We start from the raw sequence: 6,815 nt of genomic DNA, 5'->3' as shown, positions 1-6,815 counted from the left end.
AAACTCTGCTTTTTTAATGAGTCCCAGTAAATTTGCTCCCTTTTGCAGTCCTGGGGTCAATCAATTAGAGACTGCCTAGGGAGAAGCTTAATTAAGCTCAGATAACACAACAGAGGTTTCACCCCCTTGCCTGCCCTCTATACACATCCTCCTTTACACATCTGGATGAAAGCTTCGCTGCGAAGCCTGGAGAGAGCAATCGCTTCAAGCAGAGAGTCCCCGAGAGCACATCTGAGCTCCCAAAAAGCATTGCAAACTCTTGCATCATGCAGAGGCAGGAGAAGCCAGAGCGGCTAGGAAGTGAGAAGATCCACTCTGGCAGCTGCTGCCACGGGGATAGGGTGTCACTGGGAACAACAAAAGGTGTTTTTACTGAGGAAACGTGGTGCCACGAGTTATTAATCTTCTAGCAGAGACAGGAATCCTAGAGCTGCTCTGATGGTACTGCTCTTGCAGCAGGAGCAAGCCAGCCATTCAGGACTAGTCTGACAAATCTGGCTCCAGCTGCTCGGCTTTATTAATGACAGAAGCCCTCAAGGGGTGGGATCCAGAGGCATCACAGAGATTTTTTTCCCCTTTCCTAAGCACAAAAGACAGAAGTGGAATGTAGCTGAGGAATGCTTCGCCCTTGGAAGGGATGTAATAAATCTCCTTGGATGTGATATTTGGTTTATTTTGTGGGAGTCATTCAAAAGGAAAATGCAGATTGTGGGGCTTAGCACTCAGCCTATGCTGGCAAAGGATCCCCGACAAAGAATGTCCATTGGCAGGGAATTTCCTGACTTTGCAAGTGAGCAAACGCCTCTTTTTCGGTTACTCTAAAAGCTGTCTTGCTATTATATAAAAGGTTGCCATAAGGCAGACTGTGATCAGTTCTTCTCCAGATCCACCAGAAGAAGGATGAGTAATAATGGGCCTCATTTGCAGGAAGAAAGATTTGGGCTGTGCTCAAGAAAGTGCTTTTTTTCCCAGGAAGGTCTCCTGGGCTGCAGGGGGCTGCTGGGGAGGCTGCGGCATCCCGATCGCTAGAAGCATTTCACGCACGCGTCAGGCACTGCTCCTGGGTGACTCCACCTCGGAGCGGGGGGGTGGCTTCAGAGACTTCCTGAAGCCCCTGCCAGACCTCTGGTGATTATTATTGTATGATTATTATTTAACAGCGGGAGTGCTGCCTTTGGGATAGGGGCTTAAGGACGACTCTTCCTGCGCTGAAGGTCACTGGACCTAGGGATAGGTTAGCAGGCAGAGGTCAGGGAAGAAGAAAACAGAAAGGAAGTGGTGTGCAGATGGACTTGATTTACCACAGCAGCACGGCAAAGAAAAAGCCCAAAGCTGACTGTGGACCTACCACAGAGCAAGATGAGGCCAGGCTCGCTGACAGAGGTGGGCAGGGAGGAGGGAAGGGATTACTTCTGGGGTCTCAGGTCTACCAGGTAACTCTTGGGGATGTCATGACGGAGGCAAGTCGGATGGCAGTAAGCCATCTGGGAACCCTAAACCAGGTTTAAAGGGGACCTGGTGGAAGAGGAGCAGACTGCATGGAGCCAACCACAGCTGCCTGCAGCGGTTCCACCCTTAAGGGAATCACCAGGGTGGAAGGTAGAGGGGGCTATCCACCATTAGTGGTATACGAGCTATTTTTAAATGGTAGAGACAGTTATTGCCAGTGGTGGTAAAGCTCCACTTTTTATAAAAAGCCCAAAGCCCTTCCACCTGCCAGTTTGGACAGGAGTGGGGTAGCCTGAGCAGGCAGACCTGCCATGAGAGCTGCAGGACGCCTGGGGAGAGGTGGAAGTGTGGTCCCTACGCACACTTGGTCGCTCCTGCTGTGAACCCCAGAAACTGCACAGGGAACGCCCTACTACAAGCAGCTGAGTGGTGGCATCGCTGACAGAGCCCAGAGCTTGGAGGGGTCAGCCACACAAGCCATCATCTTATCACTCTGTTCATCCTCCAGAAATGCGATTTTGCTCACTCTGTCAGGTTACTGGAAATTCCCCTTTCTCGTGTGCTTGTAAGAAGAGATGAAAAAAAGGATACCATTAACGAGGAGATGTTTGTTAAGATTTTAATTTCCTAGAAGAGGAAGTGTGTTTGCAGCACTCCGTGGAGGGGCTAAGGCCCCCACAATAGATTTTAAGAGAGTCCTTCAGGTTGCTGCCTGCCATTGTCACTGACTGGAAATTACATGTTTTCAGTGTTTCCTTTCTTGTCAGGGAACACAAGGATCTTCTGTTCTGCACCCTGTGCTTTCACATGGTGAGGAGGTGCCTGTGTAAAGCTAGTGACCTTATCAAGAAGTTAGCAGTCTTGGGTTATTACCAGAGCTGGACTAAGCACTTTGCTGCTGTTATCATTGCTATTGATTTTACATTTATAGAGAGCTGCAAATTTACACAGTGCTTAATAAACACAAAGTTTCCTGGACTGCAACTAGTGATAGGAGAATTGGGAGGCCTTTTTTTTTTTAAAACCCACAATTTAAAAAAAAAAAAATTACATGATATTTCTATGTTATTTTTTCCACTACAGTAATAGGCTGAAAATTAGAGGAGTTGCTGCCGCACTCCTGTACGGCCACACACATCAAGACATTGCGAAAGCAAATGGATCTAACATCTCCCAGACAGAATGGGAATTTTACACCACTTATCTCACTGACATCATCCAAAGTTTTGGACAGACAAGTCCAAAATGTGCTGGGTAACAGTGAACCAGCAAAAGGCCTTGGCTTCTACTCCTGCTGTGCCACTTAAAATTTCATCCAGGTTTTCCAAAGATGCAGCATTTTCCTCCTGCAAGAGTGGGGCTGTGAGTCTCGGACTGGGACACAACATGGGGTATTGCTGGACGGCGGTATCTGCAAGCAGGAAAGTCAAATAATGTAAGATAGGCGAATTAATTTCCCCAAGGCACAGCACCATTATCAGGACAAATATTTTGACTCTGGACAAATGATTTGTTCATCAGCTTAAAAAAATGAAAAACTTTTGGCTCAAATCTTTGTGGGTGTTTAAAGAGTTTTTTCTAAAGGAACCTCTGAGAGCAGGATTAATGTCCCCCATCCCCGCCACCGTACATCCAAAAGTATCACTTTTGCAACACTTTGTGGTAGAGGGACTCAAAAGAAGGAAAAGGAGCAGCAAACAACCATGGGGGCAGGGAGGTTGGAAGATGCAAGGAAAGAGTGGAAGTCTTGCGGCCTTGAGGAAAGGGAAAGGAGCACACACTGAATCCAAATAATCTGTGATGAATTAGAGAGGTAGGTTGAACGATTCCTGGATGAAAGCACTGGATTAGGCCTCAGGAGATCTGAGTCATCACATATTGGTGCTCAAAGGGGACTAGAGACACCAGTGAGGTTAAGCCCAGTGAAGCACTCAGGTAAGTGGAAACAAATACATGAAGGCAATTTTTGGCAGAAAAACAACCAAACAAAGAGACAAACCCCCAAAAGGCTTTAAATGCAGACATGACACATGCCAAGGCTGTGCTACAGCAGAAACTCTGGCATAAAACCCCGTGTGATACATGCTCCCTGGAGGTGGGAATATCCTCCAGGAGTTTGGGTCCTCTGCCGCGAGTTCTGTCTTCAGCTCCTCACATGGAGATAAAGTTCTGCCACTCTTCACTCACTGCTTTTGCTCTAGAGATCTGGCTGTAAATTGAGGCGCACCACTCACGCAGTTTACCTTGGCAGGCTGTGAATGCCCTACTGCTGGCTACAGGGTGTGGCCAAGTGTGCCCAGGCCCTTTCTGCACAGCATCTCCATATCCTCTAGAGGCTGGCATGGATGAATGGCCCAGCCTTGGAAAATATTATCACCTCCCAGAGAACACTGGTTCTGAGCTGCACCCTAAGGAAGCCAGGCTGCACTCACGGAAAACTTAATGAACGGCTGGGTGAAACTCCCTGGGCTCTACACATGTAAAGAAGCAGAGCCTTCGGCTTTTGAGAAGTTCACCTGAGAATATTCCCTTACATCTTAGCCGTGACACTGTGCTTTCAGCCTGGTACCTGCCTATGTGCCATAATACAGTGTTCCCTGATTTATATTTCTGGAGTGCTGGGCATGCGTGGATGTAGCATATTTATTTGTCTGCCTCTTCCACCAGACTACCCCCAAATACCTGACAAGGCATTAACAGTTTGAGACTCCAAGGTCCCACAGCAGTATTTTCCCACCAAATATTGCTTCTAGTCAGAAAGACCCTGAAGGAGGTTTGAAGTCCCTTGGCCTTACTTCAGGGAGACCCAAGCGTAGGTCTGCAAGGCCATCTCTCCGGGTATCTTCCTGAACCTCGCACGTAGAGGCCAAAGGCATTCTGTCCCAGTCTACATCATGATCACATGGGTAATTACGTATTGTTCTAAATATGAATTTTTTCTCTGTATGCTACTACAGATCTTAACAAAACAATCATGAGGGCTAAGCCACGGTGGTTCTGCTGTGCACAATGTTATTGCAGAGTCCTTGCCAGTGCTCTCCACAGAACATTTCAACTTCACTTTAACCCACCATTGCTCCATCTGTGCATCTCAATGCATCTGCCAGGCACATATAATGTGATTTAATTTGCTCTCGGAGTTTTTCTACATGGGCCAGTAGATATCAGAGTCTGAGTATACAAGTTATTTTCAGCTCGTCTGTGACATCCAATTCCACCCACCAGGCTCACAGAGATATATAAATCATGGAGGTGTCTAAAATAACAGGCCCTGAGGAAACATCTGTCACCTCCAGAAGCTTGTGAGAGAGGAGGATGAAGCATTCAACTCAGCAACTTACTGAATTTTCTTTTAGCTCCAAGAAAGCAGAGAGCAGCAAGTCTTTCTGACACAGCCCAGATGCCTTGGCAGTTAAGATTTTCACATTGCCTTCACACTGCATTTGACCTGCAAACGTAACGCAGGCAATAGAGAGATGCTCAGCAATTAGGGTGACACGTGTACCACCTCACCTTTATCTTCAAAAGGAATGGATTGCTTCAATTCCTTTTTGTTTCTGGATTTTTCCCCCAAAATTGACTGGCTGGTTGGCCCTTTGCTCCCAGTCTCTAAATCAAAGGAACACAGAACTTGCCGTGCTGGAACCTACCGATGGCTGCTCTAGTCCTGAAACCTGCCACCTCCTGCGCTGGTGAAGCATGTGGGCCAGAGCATATCCTTCAGCTATTAACCTTTTTGCATGAAAAATCGGGAAGAGGGCCGAGAAGTTATATTTTCATTCTCCCCCTCCCTCCTTCCTTTTAAAGTGATCTGATCTTCTCTCTTGGTCCCCAACTCCACTCATTCTTTGCTGCTCTTCATAGTGGAGAAAACAGCAATGGAGCAGTGGAAGAATGTAAAAAGGCAAATCACACTGTATGGAGTGCTAGTTGTAGGCTGAACGCTGGCAATTTGTGAAGCATGTAGGACTTGGAAAAAGGAAAGCAGAAGACAGATGGTGCTGCTCTCCTTATGCTGGCAGAAGCAACCACTGGAGAGGGAAGAGGGCCAGGCTCACCTCACAGGACTGGGCGTAGGGGTGGGGGAAGGCAGGATCCATCTTGACCGGCCTTCCCCCACCTCCGCACCAGGCACCTGCTCTCCCTGCCCCAGGGGTGCAAACCCAGGCCCCTCCCACCTCACCTGCCAAATATTGACGGCACGGTGGCTGGAAGTATTACAGAGGGCGGCCGGGGACAACGCACGCCACCCGGGGAGGGGGCCTGACCCCCGCCAACAGGCCGTCTACGCCCGGGCCTCAGGGCCGCCCGGGCCGGGACCACCGCCGGGCCGGGACCACCGCCGGGCCGGGACCACCGCCGGGCCGCGACCACCGCCGGGCCGCGACCACCGCCGGGCCGCGACCACCGCCGCTACTCCCCGCTCCACCCGCCTCGCCTACCGGGAACCGTCTGCGGCGAGCCGCCCCCCCACATCCCTCCTCGCCTCACCGCCTCCCTCAGCGTCCCTCACCCGCCCCCTGCCCCGGGCCGCCATCAGGCGCCGCGCCGCCCCCTCCGCCCCGCACGCGCTGACGCTGAGGAGGCGCCGCGCGCCCAAGGCCCGGCCCGGCCCGCGGCGGCGCTGCCCCCTGGCGGCGGGCGGGCGGCACTGCCCGCGTCCGCGTCCGCGTCCGTGTCCGTGTCCGTGTCCGTGTCCGTGTCCGTGTCCGTGCCCGCGGCCGTGTGAGCCAAGCCACCCTGTCACCGCCGAGGTTGTTTTGGTACACTTCCCTGGATGGAAAAGGAAAGCTAAATACTCCCTCCTCCAATTTACTTCACGTCCCCGAACGACACTTGGTGGGGTTCGGAGTGTTTTTTTGGAAAGTTTGCGCCATTTCCAGTAAAACCCGGCTGGCATTTAACGTCATTTTATTCAGAAATTTCAAAAAAAAACCAACCGCCAAACCCACTTTCTCTCTGCGGTACCTCAGCACCGGGGAGGGGATGACAAACTTGGGGGGGGGAGGGGGCGGTGCCGGGCAGCAGCGGCAGCGCGAAGCCGCCCGCACCCGGCGCGGCCGCCAGGGGGCGCCGCCGCCGCGGCCACGGCGGAGGAAGGGCGGAGCCGCCGCCGCCGCCATGAGCGCCGGCCCGCCGCCCTCGGCCTCTGCTGCTGGAATAAAAGGAGGGGGCTGGTTGCCTTCATAGACAGGATTTTTTAATATTTTTTGTTTGGTTTTGTTTTTTTTTTTGTCAAGAGGGAAGGATCGGCCACGTAAAGATGCGCCGCCGGCATAAGACTGGGAAGAGCAGTTTTCCCCTAACTGCCCACGGCGTTCGAGTTTAGCGCCTTGGAGCTGAAGATTAAACCTGGCACGACCCTC

The 6,815-nt window shown here is 51.2% G+C and overlaps 1 long non-coding RNA gene across 3 annotated transcripts; it reads right to left on the bottom strand.

Annotated features, from left to right (window-relative positions):
- Nucleotides 1-2,061: 2,061 nt before the first annotated feature.
- Nucleotides 2,062-6,042, bottom strand: LOC142032464 (uncharacterized). 3 transcript variants are annotated; one of them, XR_012650836.1, is made up of 3 exons: nucleotides 5,963-6,042; nucleotides 4,791-4,897; nucleotides 2,062-2,860 (listed from the first exon to the last, which is right to left on the bottom strand). It is a non-coding gene; the product is annotated as an uncharacterized LOC142032464 (long non-coding RNA). The 3 variants fall into 3 exon arrangements; XR_012650837.1 differs by having other exon boundaries at nucleotides 5,941-6,003; XR_012650835.1 differs by lacking the exon at nucleotides 5,963-6,042 and adding an exon at nucleotides 5,100-5,582.
- Between the last annotated feature and the right edge of the window lie 773 nt (nucleotides 6,043-6,815).

This window comes from Buteo buteo, chromosome 6, assembly GCF_964188355.1.
Source record: "Buteo buteo chromosome 6, bButBut1.hap1.1, whole genome shotgun sequence".
NCBI lineage: Eukaryota > Metazoa > Chordata > Aves > Accipitriformes > Accipitridae > Buteo > Buteo buteo.
Note: the sequence above shows the minus strand (reverse complement) of the source record. Positions and strands in the feature narration are given on the sequence as shown.